Below are 16,500 nucleotides of genomic sequence, written 5' to 3' on the forward strand. Positions count from 1 at the left end.
ATATAATGTAAAATAATATAATATAATATAATGTAAAAAGAATATAATATAATATAATATAATATAAAAGAATATAAAATAAAAGAATATAATATAATCTAAAATAATAATCTAATATAATATAATATAATATAATATAATATAATATAATATAATATAATATAATATAATATAATATAATATAATATAATAGTTGTGCTTGAGTCCCTTCAGTGTGAATAGTTGTGATTGATTCCCTCAATTGTCCTCAGTGTAAAAAGATGGATGTAAAAATCATCCAGTCACTGCTGGAAAGGGTTCAAATCATGGTTTTCCAGATGAATCGGTCAGATCTGTGTCAGCGTCTGAATGCCGTTCGGTGTTTGTTTGGTTCCCGGTGCAGGTCAGAATGAAGAACGAGTGATCATACTTCTCTGAGGTTCACATACCTGCACTGGAAGGTCTAGATATTTATAGACCTGATCATACATGTGGGGATCCTGCAACTACAAAACAAAATGACAAAAGAAGAACCAAGGGCACAGTTTAACACAGCGTAACACAATAGAACTGCAATGAAGGACAGTCTGGAGGAATATCTACACACATGAGAAAATCAAACAGAGATGCACAATATAGCATTGGCCATACTGGTATCAGCTGATTTATGGCATTTCTGAAAAGTAATATATAATTGCCCCAATAATCATTGAAAAATTATTGGTATGAACTGATTATTATTGCAAGCTGAAAAAAAGCACGGTAAACAGATGGATAGATAGATGTAAAAAATATAAATAATTATATACTTTTAGAGAAAAAGATCTTTCACTTTCTATGTCTAAATATTGTAAATAAACAATTTTCCATATTTTGCAAAAAAATTAATTTGTTGTAAAATGTATAAATGAATACACACAGACACAAACTGAAAAAAATTATTGTATAAATACCAGACAATAAAACTTCTTTCTAAAAAATTTATAATATATTTTTTTTAAATAACACACATTTTTTTTATTTATTCTATTTAGATTTTTTTAGAGAAATAAATAATGCATGTACTGCAAGAACGGTTGCAAAATAAATGTATTAATATATGTAGATTCACAATGCAAATAAATTAATTTGCTACATGTGCATTTCGTATATTAGGACGGCGTTTTAGTGCCACGTAAAAAAAAAATATATAAGATTACGTGATGTAAAGTTGTAATATTTGGAGAATAAAGTCGAAATATTACGAGAATGAAGTTGAAATGTTTTGAGAATAAAGTCGAAGCGTTTTGAAAATAAAGTCGTAATACTATGAGAATAAAGTCAAAATATTACGAGCATAAAGTCAAAATATTACAAGAATAAAGTCAAAATTTTTCGAGAATAAAGACGAAATATTACGAGAATGAAGTTGAAATGTTTCGAGAATAAAGTCAAAGTGTTTTGAGAATAAACTCGTCATACTACGAGAATAAACTCGTCATACTACGAGAATAAAGTCGTCATATTACGAGAATAAAGTCATCATACTACGAGAATAAATTCGTCATATTACGAGAATAAAGTCTTCATATTACGAGAATAAAGTCTTCATATTACGAGAATAAAGGCGAAATATTACGAGCATAAAGTCAAAATATTATGAGAATGAAGTTGAAATGTTTCGAGAATAAAGTCATCATAATACGAGAATAAAGTCGTCATACTATGAGAATAAAGTCATCATATTACGAGAATAAAGTCGTCATACTACGAGAATAAAGTCGTCATACTACGAAAATAAAGTCATCATATTACAAGAATAAAGTCGTCATACTACGAGAATAAAGTCGTCATACTGCGAGAATAAAATCGTCATACTACGAGAATAAAGTCGTCATACTACGAGAATAAAGTCTTCATATTACGAGAATAAAGTCTTCATATTACGAGAATAAAGTCTTCATATTACGAGAATAAAGTCGTCATACTATGAGAATAAAGTCATCATATTACGAGAATAAAGTCGTCATACTACGAAAATAAAGTCATCATATTACAAGAATAAAGTCGTCATACTACGAGAATAAAGTCGTCATACTGCGAGAATAAAGTCGTCATACTAGGAGAATAAAGTCATCATATTACGAGAATAAAGTCTTCATATTACGAGAATAAAGTCTTCATATTACGAGAATAAAGTCTTCATATTACGAAAATAAAGTCTTCATATTACGAGAATAAAGTCAAAATTTTCCGAGAATAAAGACGAAATATTACGAGAATGAAGTTGAAATGTTTCGAGAATAAAGTCAAAGTGTTTTGAGAATAAACTCGTCATACTACGAGAATAAAGTCGTCATACTACGAGAATAAAGTCGTCATACTACGAAAATAAAGTCATCATATTACGAGAATAAAGTCGTCATACTACGAAAATAAAGTCGTCATATTACAAGAATAAAGTCGTCATACTACGAGAATAAAGTCGTCATATTACAAGAATAAAGTCGTCATACTACGAGAATAAAGTCGTCATACTGCGAGAATAAAGTCGTCATACTGCGAGAATAAAGTCGTCATACTACGAGAATAAAGTCGTCATACTACGAGAATAAAGTCGTCATATTACGAGAATAAAGTTGTCATTATTACGAGAATAAAGTCGAAATATTACGAGCATAAAGTCAAAATATTATGAGAATAAAGTCGAAATGTTTCGAGAATAATATTTTGACTTCATTCTCGTAGTATTACAACTTTATTCTCAAAACATTTAGACTTAGGCCCAATCCCAATTATTCTCTTTTGGTTGGAGGGGTAGGGGTAAGGGGAAGGGCCAGATAGCCCTTCAAACAAAGATTTTTCGGGACCACACTTCAAACGAATGGGTATGATTTATCACCGCAACATGGCAGCTACAGCGAACAAAAAGACACATAAATGTAAATTTTCTGGCATTAATAAAGATTTTAACGAAAAGTAATCATTTGTTTTATGTTACATTCAATTGTGAGTTCATATTAACGGTCATGTTACTCAAAGAAATGTTTGCAAAAAATCACTTATATTTGCTAACGTCATATCATTACAGACTGCATGATAGTGCCACAGCATATGTCTGATCAGGGCGATAACTGCCGTAGGCTAATCCCCCCAATAATTATAAATCGCTAAACCATTTTCTCAAATATTGCCTATTCGAGAGAGAAAGAGAGAGAGAAAGGGAAATTGTGTGTGTTCGCGTCTGTACGTTTATCTTTTTAGAGTGAGTTTACTTAAAAACAGCGATTGTATCCTCTCATCGCTGGAAACTATAATGTAGCGATTCAGTATTTAAACTGTATTTAATAAAAGTCGTGGGGCAGCGTTGACAAGTTTATTTTCTCTTGAATGTGTGAGCTGCGCGATTTCCGATATGTGTGTTTGTCAGTAAGCAGGGCATTAATACAGAACGATAATTAAAGGCTCTACTGCACAACAGTGTATGTGTGTATTGTAAGAGCTAGACGACGAACGCTGATGATGTGTGACGTCATGGTAGTGGTGTCCCAATCCTTAGGGGAATATTGTCTCCCCTACCCCATGACACTCTGTTTCAAGGGACAAGGGGACGGGGTAGGTGGAGGGGTAGGGGAAGGGGAAGGGGTATAAAATAGAATTGGGATTGGGCCTTAATTTTCATAACATTAAGACTTTAGTCTCGAAACATTTCAACTTTATTCTCGTAATATTTTGACTTTATTCTCAAAACATTTCGATTTTATTTTCGTAATATTTCGACATTATTCTCAAAACATTTCGACTTTATTCTCATAATATTTTGACTTTATTTTCGTAATATTTCGACATTATTCTCAAAACATTTTGACTTTATTCTCATAATATTTTTACTTTATTCTCAAAACACTTCGACATTATTCTCAAAACATTTCAACTTTATTCTCGTAATATTTTGACTTTATTCTCAAAACATTTAGACTTTATTTTCATAATATTTAGACTTTATTCTCAAAACATTTAGACTTTATTTTCATAATATTTAGACTTTATTCTCAAAACATTTAGACTTTATTCTCGAAGTATTTCAACTTTATTCTTGTAATATTTCGACTTTATTCTCGTAATATTTAGACTTTATTCTCAAAACATTTAGACTTTATTCTCGAAGTATTTCAACTTTATTCTCGTAATATTTCGACTTTATTCTCAAAACATTTCGACTTTATTCTCATAATATTTTGACTTTATTCTCAAAACATTTAGACTTTATTTTCATAATATTTAGACTTTATTCTCAAAACATTTAGACTTTATTCTCGAAGTATTTCAACTTTATTCTCGTAATATTTCGACTTTATTCTCGTAGTATTTCGACATTATTCTCAAAACATTTAGACTTTATTTTCATAATATTTAGACTTTATTCTCAAAACATTTAGACTTTATTTTCATAATATTTAGACTTTATTCTCAAAACATTTAGACTTTATTCTCGTAATATTTCGACTTTATTCTCGTAATATTTCGACATTATTCTCAAAACATTTCGACTTTATTCTCATAATATTTTGACTTTATTCTCAAAACATTTAGACTTTATTTTCATAATATTTAGACTTTATTCTCAAAACATTTAGACTTTATTCTCGAAGTATTTCAACTTTATTCTCGTAATATTTCGACTTTATTCTCGTAATATTTAGACTTTATTCTCAAAACATTTAGACTTTATTCTCGAAGTATTTCAACTTTATTCTCGTAATATTTCGACTTTATTCTCAAAACATTTCGACTTTATTCTCATAATATTTTGACTTTATTCTCAAAACATTTAGACTTTATTTTCATAATATTTAGACTTTATTCTCAAAACATTTAGACTTTATTCTCGAAGTATTTCAACTTTATTCTCGTAATATTTCGACTTTATTCTCGTAGTATTTCGACATTATTCTCAAAACATTTAGACTTTATTTTCATAATATTTAGACTTTATTCTCAAAACATTTAGACTTTATTTTCATAATATTTAGACTTTATTCTCAAAACATTTAGACTTTATTCTCGTAATATTTCGACTTTATTCTCGTAATATTTCGACATTATTCTCAAAACATTTCGACTTTATTCTCATAATATTTTGACTTTATTCTCAAAACATTTAGACTTTATTTTCATAATATTTAGACTTTATTCTCAAAACATTTAGACTTTATTCTCGAAGTATTTCAACTTTATTCTCTTAATATTTCGACTTTATTCTCGTAATATTTTGACTTTATTCTCAAAACATTTATACTTTATTTTCATAATATTTAGACTTTTTCCTCAAAACATTTAGACTTTATTTTCATAATATTTAGACTTTATTCTCAAAACATTTAGACTTTATTCTCGAAGTATTTCAACTTTATTCTCGTAATATTTCGACTTTATTCTCGTAATATTTCGACTTTATTCTCGTAATATTTCGACATTATTCTCAAAACATTTCGACTTTATTCTCATAATATTTTGACTTTATTCTCAAAACATTTAGACTTTATTTTCATAATATTTAGACTTTATTCTCAAAACATTTAGACTTTATTCTCGAAGTATTTCAACTTTATTCTCATAATATTTCGACTTTATTCTCGTAATATTTCGACTTTATTCTCGTAATATTTCGACTTTATTCTCAAAACATTTAGACTTTATTCCCGTAATATTTCGACTTTATTCTCAAAACATTTAGACTTTATTTTCATAATATTTAGACTTTATTCTCAAAACATTTAGACTTTATTCTCGAAGTATTTCAACTTTATTCTCGTAATATTTCGACTTTATTCTCGTAATATTTTGACTTTATTCTCAAAACATTTATACTTTATTTTCATAATATTTAGACTTTATTCTCAAAACATTTAGACTTTATTTTCATAATATTTAGACTTTATTCTCAAAACATTTAGACTTTATTCTCGAAGTATTTCAACTTTATTCTCGTAATATTTCGACTTTATTCTCGTAATATTTCGACTTTATTCTCGTAATATTTCGACATTATTCTCAAAACATTTAGACGTTATTCTCATAATATTTTGACTTTATTCTCAAAACATTTAGACTTTATTTTCATAATATTTAGACTTTATTCTCAAAACATTTAGACTTTATTCTCGAAGTATTTCAACTTTATTCTCGTAATATTTCGACTTTATTCTCGTAATATTTCGACTTTATTCTCGTAATATTTTGACTTTATTCTCAAAACATTTAGACTTTATTCCCGTAATATTTCGACTTTATTCTCGGAAAATCTGAAATTGGGATTCAGCGATTTATTCATAAAGTAATTGTAACAGCAGTGATGACTGATATCAGTGTTTATATTGGTGCATCAGATGAGTTTGAAGTGACACGTATTTGACACGACAGAACAACGAGAACAAGATCCAACACACAGCTCATCAACACATGCACATGCTTCTCAACATTACAAAAACACTGACATCATTAGGCATTATAAATAAAAAAATAATGTTAATAAAATGTCCCCATCCATGCGATTCTTTTGGAACCCACTGACTTTGATTGTACTCTAAATATCTGTTTCATGTTTCACTGAAGAAAGAAAGAAAATCATGTGGGTATGAAACGACATGAAGGTGAGTAAACAATGTTGATTTTGGGGTGAACTGTCCCTTTAAGGTGATACAGACGTTCTCTCAATGTTCTGAGTGCAACGTTAAAAGAACGTTATGGTAAATGTATAAAAAAACGTTTATATTATGTATTCAGTGAATTCTAGATAGAATATTTTACACGTTTCACACGAACTTCCTAAAATGTAACATTTGTAACAAACAGATTGAGAGTGTGATTACAGGAACATTGTGTGTAAGTTTAAATAACGTTCTTATAACGTTAAGAATGAAACGCAATGAAAAAATTAATTTTCAAAGTTATAAATTATAAAAACTATGATTATTAGAGTATTTTGTACAAGAAAATAAATTTTTAGGTTTTCTATGTGATAATACAGTTTAATTGAATTTATTACTTGCCATTTTTTTTAATCAATTGTGTAATTTTTTTGCAATTTCTCAGTGAAAATTATTGCAAAGTAAATCCTAAAAAATTTTGATTACTGTCACCGCAACACACACAAACAAGCACATAAGAAAATATAATAATTAATAATAAAAATAATAATAGTTTTATTTTAGATTGCAACTATAACATTACAAACCATTATTTGTCTGTCTTAAATTCTTTATTTAAACCCAAGCTGTAAAACACCTGAACATTAATATTAATTATATTATATTATATTCTTATTTTATTAATACATTTGATTATAATAAAAAATTTAAGACAGTTTTATGTTGTTTTATTATGATTATTATTACATTCAAGTAGTAATATTTCTTATTATAATTAATTAATTTAGTAATATTAGTCATATCACTACTGTAAAAATTATTATTTAAGAAAAACATAAAAATAACATTAATTATTATTAATAAAAATGTTTTTTAAAAACATTACAATAGCAATATTTATTATTATGATTAATGATTTAAGTAATAATAATCACATTACTTCTGTGAAAAACATACTGTACAAGTATTTCTGAAAAAATCAGAGCATCAGATCACGAGCTGTTCACGTGTAAATTAACACAGTAGTGCATATATTTATGTAATTAAATCGCAGCCTTTGCCATTTGATAATCTAAGTCAGCCGTATTGTGTTTTTGGTTTTATTTTGAGTGATCATGTCTGTGTAGTTGACTCTCTCCTGACAGGCACCAGTTTGCATATCAATGCATCTATTATTGTCCTTGCACTCAGTTCTGAATGTGTTAAAGATGGTATCACCATGGTAACGGAGTGGGAAACTGGCATCATCACTGGTACTGGATTTCAAAAACCAGTCTGCAGTCTGTTAGACACTTCATGGTGCATTTCATGTATTTGTCTCAGATGTTTATCCTAAAATTCATTGGGATAAATATGCCTCATTGTCATATAGCTTTACATTTATTAGCTTGAAAGAATTCAGTGAGAACTGTTTGAGTTCATAACGAGATCTGAGCTCAATTTGAGACGTAGTTGAGAGCTCTTCTGAAACTCGTATGAAATTACTAGGCTCTTTTTCTCAGACTTCCTCTCAGACTCAGTTTGCTATTATTTAAATTTCATTACTGATTATGAGAAGCAATTGAGATGTCAAATCGATCTTCTGTGAGATTTTTCTATCTTGTAAATTATCAAGCTTCTGTCCACTACAGAATAAAAAGGTAATTACAACTTATTTCTTTTACTATAGAATTGCAAGATTTAAACTCAAACTCAGAATTACAAGAAAAAAAATGTATTTCGAGATATAAACTCAAAATCTGAATTACAAGAACAAATAGAATTTTGAGATGTTAATGTGGAGTTGCGGGAAATAGACTCAAATTTAGAATTGCGAGACATCAACTCAAACTCAGAATTACAAGAAAAAATTATAATTGCAATATATAAATTTAGAATTGCCAGTTATAAACTCAAACTCATTTATTGTGAGATTGAAATGTATAAGTACTGCATACTTTAAACTTTACAAGAAAATTTTTTTTATTGCGAGATATAAAGTTGCAATTTGCAAGATTCAAACAAATTCAGAATTGTGAGATTTAAACTTAGATTCAAAATTACAAGAAAAAATGTAAACTGAGAGATATAAATTGCAAGATATAAACGTAGAATTGCAAGATATAAATCAAACTCAGAATTACAAGAACAAATAGAATTGTTGGATGTAAATGTGGAAATGCAGGATATAAACTCAAATTTAGAATTGCGAGATATACAATTAAACTCATAATTACAAGAAAAATATATAATTGAAAGATATAAATTTAGAATTGTCAGTCATAAACTAAAAAAGTAGAATTTGGGAAATATAAACACAGAATTTGCGAGACATACGCACAGAATTGTGCGATTTCAACTCAGACTCAGAATTACAAGAAAAAAATGTAATTGCAAGATAAAAAAACTCAAAATTGTGAGATTTCAACAAACTCAGAATTGAGAGATATAAACTCAAACCTTCAATTAAAAGAAAAAACTTTGTGAGATATAAACTTAGAATTACAAGATTTAAACTTCCAGAAAAAAACTGCAGAATTTACAGGTTATAATTCACAATTCTGTTTATATTTTGCAATTCTGACTTTTTCAACAGAGAAACCAGAAGTCCAACTTGTGAGATGAAAGTCACATTTACCTTGTTTATTGTTTTATTCTGTGGTGGAATCAGGCTTTTATAATAATGCCATATATCTGATGTGTTTAAATGAAAGTGAGCTCAGTGTTGTGTTTGAGTGTCGTCTGTGTTTGTATCATGGGTTTCAAAGCCGCACACCATGATCTCTGCGGGAGACCAACTCCTGCTGCTCTGAGCTCTTCACCAGCAACCAGAGCGATATGAACATAAAACACACACACACACACATAAACACACACACTGTCAGTGGCCATCAGCGTGAAGGGCAGTAAGAAACAACCAGAAATAACTCGAATCGTGCTGCTGATCAGATTTCAGGCCAGGAAACACACACATTCACACGCTCTCTCTCTCTCTCACACACACACACACACACACAGCTCCTCAGGGAGAGACACAGAGGGCATCTGAAATGAAGTTATTTCGGGAAAACCTGCGTATGTTCAGTCTGACACAGTTGTCAGTACTAGTTGAGTTTTAGGTTTAGGAAGAGACTCAGAAACTGCAGTTTGACAACTAGTACAGTAAAGTACTGCATATAGAGCCAGTTTCAATTGTATTTTGGTACTGAATGATTAGAAAATGCAAGATATTACGTAGAATTTCGAGATTTAAACAAACTCAGAATTACAAGAAAAAAAAACAGAATTGTGAGATGTAAATTTAGAATTGCGCGATATAAACTAAAATTTAGAAGTGCGAGATTTAAACTCAAACAAGACCAAATCCTATTTAAATGGAAGGGGGAATCCTGAAATCTCAAAAATTGCCATTATATGGCATGTTTCAAATTAGCAACAAAATCTGAAATGAGCTGCCCCATGAATGTTGTTTCTTATGCTCAAATAGCATTTAAAAACCTTATTTTCCAGCCTAGACCAGACAAATAATGCTGCCGTTTCATAATTTATAACATTTATAACTATAGGAGTGAACTGTCTTCTATTTCTATAGTTTTTGCTAACTCAGAATTACAAGAAAGTTTTTTAATTGCGAGATATAAACTAACTCAGAATTGTGAGGTTTAAACTCAATCTCAAAATTACAAGAAAAAAACGAATTGCAAGATATAAACAAACTCAGAATTGTGAGATTTAATCACAATCTCAAAATTACGAGAAAAGACTGAATTGCAAGATATAAACAAACTCAGGATTGTGAGATTTAAACTCAATCTCAAAATTACAAGTAAATACCGAATTGCAAGATATAAACAAACTCAGAATTGTGAGATTTAATCACAATCTCAAAATTACGAGAAAAGACTGAATTGCAAGATATAAGCAAACTCAGAATTGTGAGGTTTAATCGCAATCTCAAAATTACAAGAAAAAACAGAATTGCAAGATATAAACAAACTCAGGATTGTGAGATTTAAACTCAATCTCAAAATTACAAGTAAATACCGAATTGCAAGATATAAACAAACTCAGAATTGTGAGATTTAATCACAATCTCAAAATTACGAGAAAAGACTGAATTGCAAGATATAAACAAACTCAGGATTGTGAGATTTAAACTCAATCTCAAAACTACAAGAAAAACATAGAATTTTGAAATATAAACAAATGTGGAATTGTGAGATTTAAGCTCGATTTGCAAAATTACAAGAAAAAAAAACATAATTGCAAGATATACTTTAAACAAACTCAGAATTGTGAGATTTAAACTCAATCTCAAAACTACAAGAAAAACCATAGAATTGCGCTATATAAAAGCTTAGAATTGCGAGATTTAAACTCATTCTTAAAATTACAAGAACAAAAATTTTAACTGCGAGATTTAAACAAAATTTTTATTGCAAGATGTAAAATATATCTCAAAATTACAAGAAAAAAATGTGAATTGCGATATATATAAAAAAAAAATTGCGAGATTTAAACTCAATTTCAAAATTACAAGAAAAAGAGTTGTGACATATTTTATTGTATAATAGTGAGTATATAACACAATATGGGTCTCAGTTAGTGCAGTTATCGTACATTTATATACTCTTATAGTATTTGTTCATATTTTTTATTTTTCATTCTAATTTTAGTTTTAGTTTAGCTTAAATTGATTTTTAATTCGATTTTAGTAAATGTAGTACTTATTTTATTTTACTTATATTTAAACAAATCATCTGAACGAACCAATTCACTGTGATGCATGAATCTAGTGTTTATTTTTAAAAGAGAGAGAGATTTTTTATCATTGTTTGCTGCTCATCAGATGGAGTTTAATGATTGTCTCAATACAGCGAGTTATTTACATTAGACAAATGAGCTTGTTAGTGAAACAGCTGTTCTGTTTTGAAACCAGCAAATCTACAGTCAGTCACACTACTGTAATGTATAGTTATGTTGGTTTAATAGCATCGCTAGTTTTGGTTAGTGGTGTCTGAGAGAGACGGAGAGCCACTGGAGCAGTTTTCCACACATCAGTCACTCCAAATGTAATCGAGTCGCGTCTAATCGAATGCAGCCAATCCCACTTCCACTGCAGTTACACACTTAATATGAATGAATGACGGGAAGCAGCACAGTGCTCCACATCACAGCTAAACACATTCTGTGTGTCTGTACGTGAACACAATCACTGCAAGCTCTCTTTCTTCTTCATAGAGCCTCTGGAAAACGGTTTTATTTTAAGATTATAATCATGGCAATTCAACATATATTTTTCAAATAAAATACTTTTGAAATAAATAATAATTACATCATGTTTTATGCATTCTTTAACATTTTTACATAATTTCCATTTTTTAATAAATAAATTATATTTTTTCTTTATGATGATAATTGGATACCACTCACTGACTTAAACAAGCATTTTGCTAGTAATTATCAGATGCATTTATGAAAGTCCTTTTCATATAAAATCACGCATTTACAAAGTCAAAGGGTTTTATTTTGTTAAATAACCTTTTCATAAAAGCGTCTGATAATTACCAAACCACTGAGTGGCTGATCATAACAACAAAGAGATAAAAGTTGTGACATTTTCACCGATTTATACCAGTTGTAATGTGAATATTAAAAATTTTGCCTAATTTGCATATTTTAAATTAAAGTAGCAACGTAAAAGAAATTTAGATGTTATGTATATTTTAAAATGATTTTATTAAATGCAAGTAGATATTGACCTGTAATATCACAATGTACAACCTGTTTTACTGTAGTAACTTCAGAGAAGAGACAAGAGGATCTGCCATCAAGCGTAAAAATACAATCTGCTTCTAATTAGCCTGTGATTAGCCCCCTGAGTGTGTGTGTGTGTGTGTGTGTGTGTGTGTGTGTGTGTTGGTCTGTAATCTAAACGCAATCAGAAAACACCTCATGTCAAGAGAAACGGCTCATTCAAACTCACACACAATGACAGCAAACGACAGAGAAGCCAAAACGGAGTGAAAAATGACTGAACGGTAATCATAAAGTATGTTATTATGTATGTTTTAAATATGTGATTTTAGTGCTTGATCCCCTTGGATGCCACACCCATCGCGATCTCATTTGCATTTAAGCCACACCCCTCTATTATGTAGCCCCGCCCATCTCACCTTCTGTTTCCGCCTCTCTTTCCTCTTGTCTTCTGTGTCCTGCAGCATCTTCTCTCTCCACAGATCGAAGAAGTATGAAGGGTTGGTGTAGAACTTCAGCCCTTCCTTCCCATCATCCCTAGAGACAGACGCAGATCAGATGTGTTCAGTGATGACCTACAGCATTTTTATACTAAATTAAACTGAAAAAAAATAATAATAATGTGCTTTAAAAATGTTAATATTTATGTATATTTCATGATGATAATTGTACTGTCACAAAAAAGCATGCAATTTTATAAAAATAATATTTAAATAAATGACTAATAAATAATTACATGAGATTTTTTATATTGTATATTATTATTTGTATTTTAAATAATAATATAAATGTGTCATTTTATACAAATATTTAATTGAAATAAAAAGTAATAGCATACTATTTAATAGATGTTATATTATTTTGTATTTTTTCTATTGTGAATAATAATATACATAAAGTATATTTTTATTTATTTTAGATAAAAATATTTTTCATGATGATAACTGGACAAACTGATAAACTGATAAAAATTGACAGTAAAGACATTTCTAATGTTAACAGCGTTTCTTCTAATGCCAGGAGAAATGCTGTTCTTCTGAGCTTTCTATTCTTCTGTAAATCCTTAAAAATAAAATGCATCACTTTTTCCACAAAAATATTGTGCAGCTCAACTGTGTTCAACATTGATAATAATCAGAAATGTTTCTTGAGCAGTAAATCATCGTATTTTCATGATTTCTGCAGATCATGTGACACTGAAGACTGGAGGAATGATGCTGAAAATACATCGGAGCATCACAGAAATAAATTACTGCTTAACAGATATTCACATAGAAAACAGCTGTTTTAAATTATAATAATATTTCAAAATTTTTACTGTATTTGTGATCAAATAAATGCAGCCTTAGTGAGCAGAAGAGAATTTATTGAATTTATCCTGAGAATTGAAGACGCGCACAAGTGGAAGACAACGGTTTTACAGGAGGAGAGGAAACATCTGTCCTGATGTCTAATAAAATAACCTCCGGTGCCGGCGTCTTCATGAAGTAATAAGGGATTGTGTGAAGAGAGAGAGCTCATGCATAAATGCTCATGCTCTCAAAATAAATGTTCCTGCCTCCAGTAACAGGCATTAATTCCAGAAACACTCGCTCGGTGTGAAAACAGCAGCAGAAACACATGAAAACTGCATGGACGAGAGCACAGACGGAGACAATATCACCCTTTCATTGCATAGTTCATGAAATATCAACTTAGTCCTCAGGAGAAATAAAAACTGACACCAATGATTCACTAACACTAAAAATACAGAGCAAAAATATGAGCTCAGATCATCTGACCTGAAAAATGTTTTAGGTTTTCCGGAACAAATATCCATATAATTTATATATATATATATATATATATATATATATATATATATATATATATATACAGTATATTACAAATAACATTCCTAAATCAAGATACATTTCTTTGAGAAGCAAACAAACAATATTTAGCTTTTTTTCCTGACAAAATGTATCAGAATTAAGTTTATGCTTTAAAAACGAAAAAGGTTCCACGGGACCTTTTTAACATTTTCAAGCAAAAACTCACTTAAACTTATAAATTATTAAGAAACAAGATATAATATGTTATTTTGCATTTCAAGTTAATGTATTTTGATTTAAATATGTTACTTATTTATACTGAAAAACATGGAAAACATTTTGTGAAAAATAAATTTGAAATTAGCTTTATTGGCATTTGGGCTGATTGAGTGATGCTAAATAATATTTTTGACTTGAATAAAACTAGTTAATGTTAAATGTTTAAGTTGCAATTTATTTCAGTGTATAAGAAACACCTGCAAGGAACATCTGAGAGCTTTTAATAATTTACTGGAGATGCAAAATGACAAATTATGTTACATATTGTTTTCTGGAAATTATATCCAAATTAAATGAGTTTTGCTTAAAAATGAATAAAACAAATCCTTTTTTTTCTATATCTAAATTTATAAAACTTGCTTAATTGTTCTATATTTTTCAGAAAATATCAAGTAAAATTTTATTTGTATCTTACATCTTGATTGAAGAATATTTAGATATTTATACTGGAAAAGATGTCAAAAATGCATATTTTGGTATCTTTACAAATTATTGTCCTGGTATAAATTAATGTATTCGGGTAATTGTGGAGATGTTAAATAATATTTATGACTTGAATAAAATGCATTATTGCTATTTAAACAGTTACATGAAGAGTTAAATGCATGGAAGCATATGGGTAGCAAAATTCATAAATATGTAAAATGGCGATGCATTTATTTAATCTGACATTTTCTCAAACATATGTGCAACATTTAGTGCAAAATGAAAATGAAAATTTAGTTATATAATTTACATTTGCATTTCCTACACTAGTTTTAATATGTAAATTAAAAACATATTTTAACGCTTTATAAGATGCAAAATTAAAAGGAAATTGTATTACCCAAATTGATTAGATGTTTAAAACGTCCATGCAAAAACTGTAGCAAAAGTATCATTTAAATGGCATTTTTCCTAAATGCATTGAGATTTACAGGTAGCACATCTGGGATTGCATTTTCATCGTGAAACCGTGTGATAATTGTATCAAAATGCAGTATGAATTAGAAAATAATAGGTCATGTTAAAATATGTTTTTAATTTACATATTAAAACTAGTGTAGGAAATGCAAATTATATAATTGAATTTCCACACTAAGCATTGCACATATGTATGGGAAAATGTCAGATTAAATAAAGAAATGCATTGCCAATTTGCAAATTACATTTTAAAATATATTTTGATACCCATATGCTTCCATATTAAATTAGATTTTTCAGTTTGTCAGTTCATGTCTTTCTGATTTCAGTTCATGTTATTTCAGTGGTATTGAAGTCTGCTGTGAAAACGTGTCCGGTGTGATTATCTGTTGGGTCAGGAGTCTGACCTGTAGGGTGTGAGGATGTTCAGCGGCGGAGGTTGTTCGCACAGCTCGTATGTCTCCTGCATGGGGACGGGAAGAGACTGACGCTCAAACAGCTGCTGGTCCTGGATGGTGGAGCTGCGGAAGGCCTTTCTCATGGTGATGTCCTGAAGAGACACTGAGACACAGACACACATCGCATCAGACCCACATCTGCCTTTCTACAGGCGAGTCTTTACAGATTCTTAAAACACTTACAAGACTGACAAAAAAATATGTGTGTTTGAATTAGTGGTCGACCGATATATATTGCCAAGGCCGATATATCGGCCGATATTTGGCATTTTTCAAATATCAGCATTGGCTTATAAGTTTTTCTGCTCGTCTTCTAGGTGGGACTTTTATTTTGACAGTGCTAAAAAGGCAGCACCTGAGCTCACAGTTCTCATATTCTTCCCCTTGTTTACTGTCATTGTTAAAAGTTCTGTCTAATAATACGGATACAGCACTGTGTGCTGTATGTAAAATGACTGTTACCCCTGCTTTATTTGAAAAATATGATTCACAATGCACATGCAAATTTCCCAGAGCAGAGCAAAGCTTTTTATTATATTTTTATTAAGTATTTATTTAAAAATACTTTAGTACAACATATAGTAGAATAAAGAATAAGTTTATTTTTACACATTAATTTTTTTAATCCATTGTCAAATAATTTCAAATTTCTTAAAAAAAAAAAATAAATAAATAAATAAATAAATAAATTATATATATATA

At 29.4% G+C, this 16,500-nt stretch overlaps 1 pseudogene; it reads right to left on the minus strand.

Moving 5' to 3' along the window:
* LOC113088246 (wiskott-Aldrich syndrome protein family member 1-like) overlaps positions 1-16,500 on the minus strand; it is a 46,031-nt pseudogene that overhangs the window by 5,609 nt on the left and 23,922 nt on the right.

Source organism: Carassius auratus, unplaced genomic scaffold (assembly GCF_003368295.1).
Source record: "Carassius auratus strain Wakin unplaced genomic scaffold, ASM336829v1 scaf_tig00045915, whole genome shotgun sequence".
NCBI classification, from domain to species: Eukaryota; Metazoa; Chordata; class Actinopteri; order Cypriniformes; family Cyprinidae; genus Carassius; species Carassius auratus.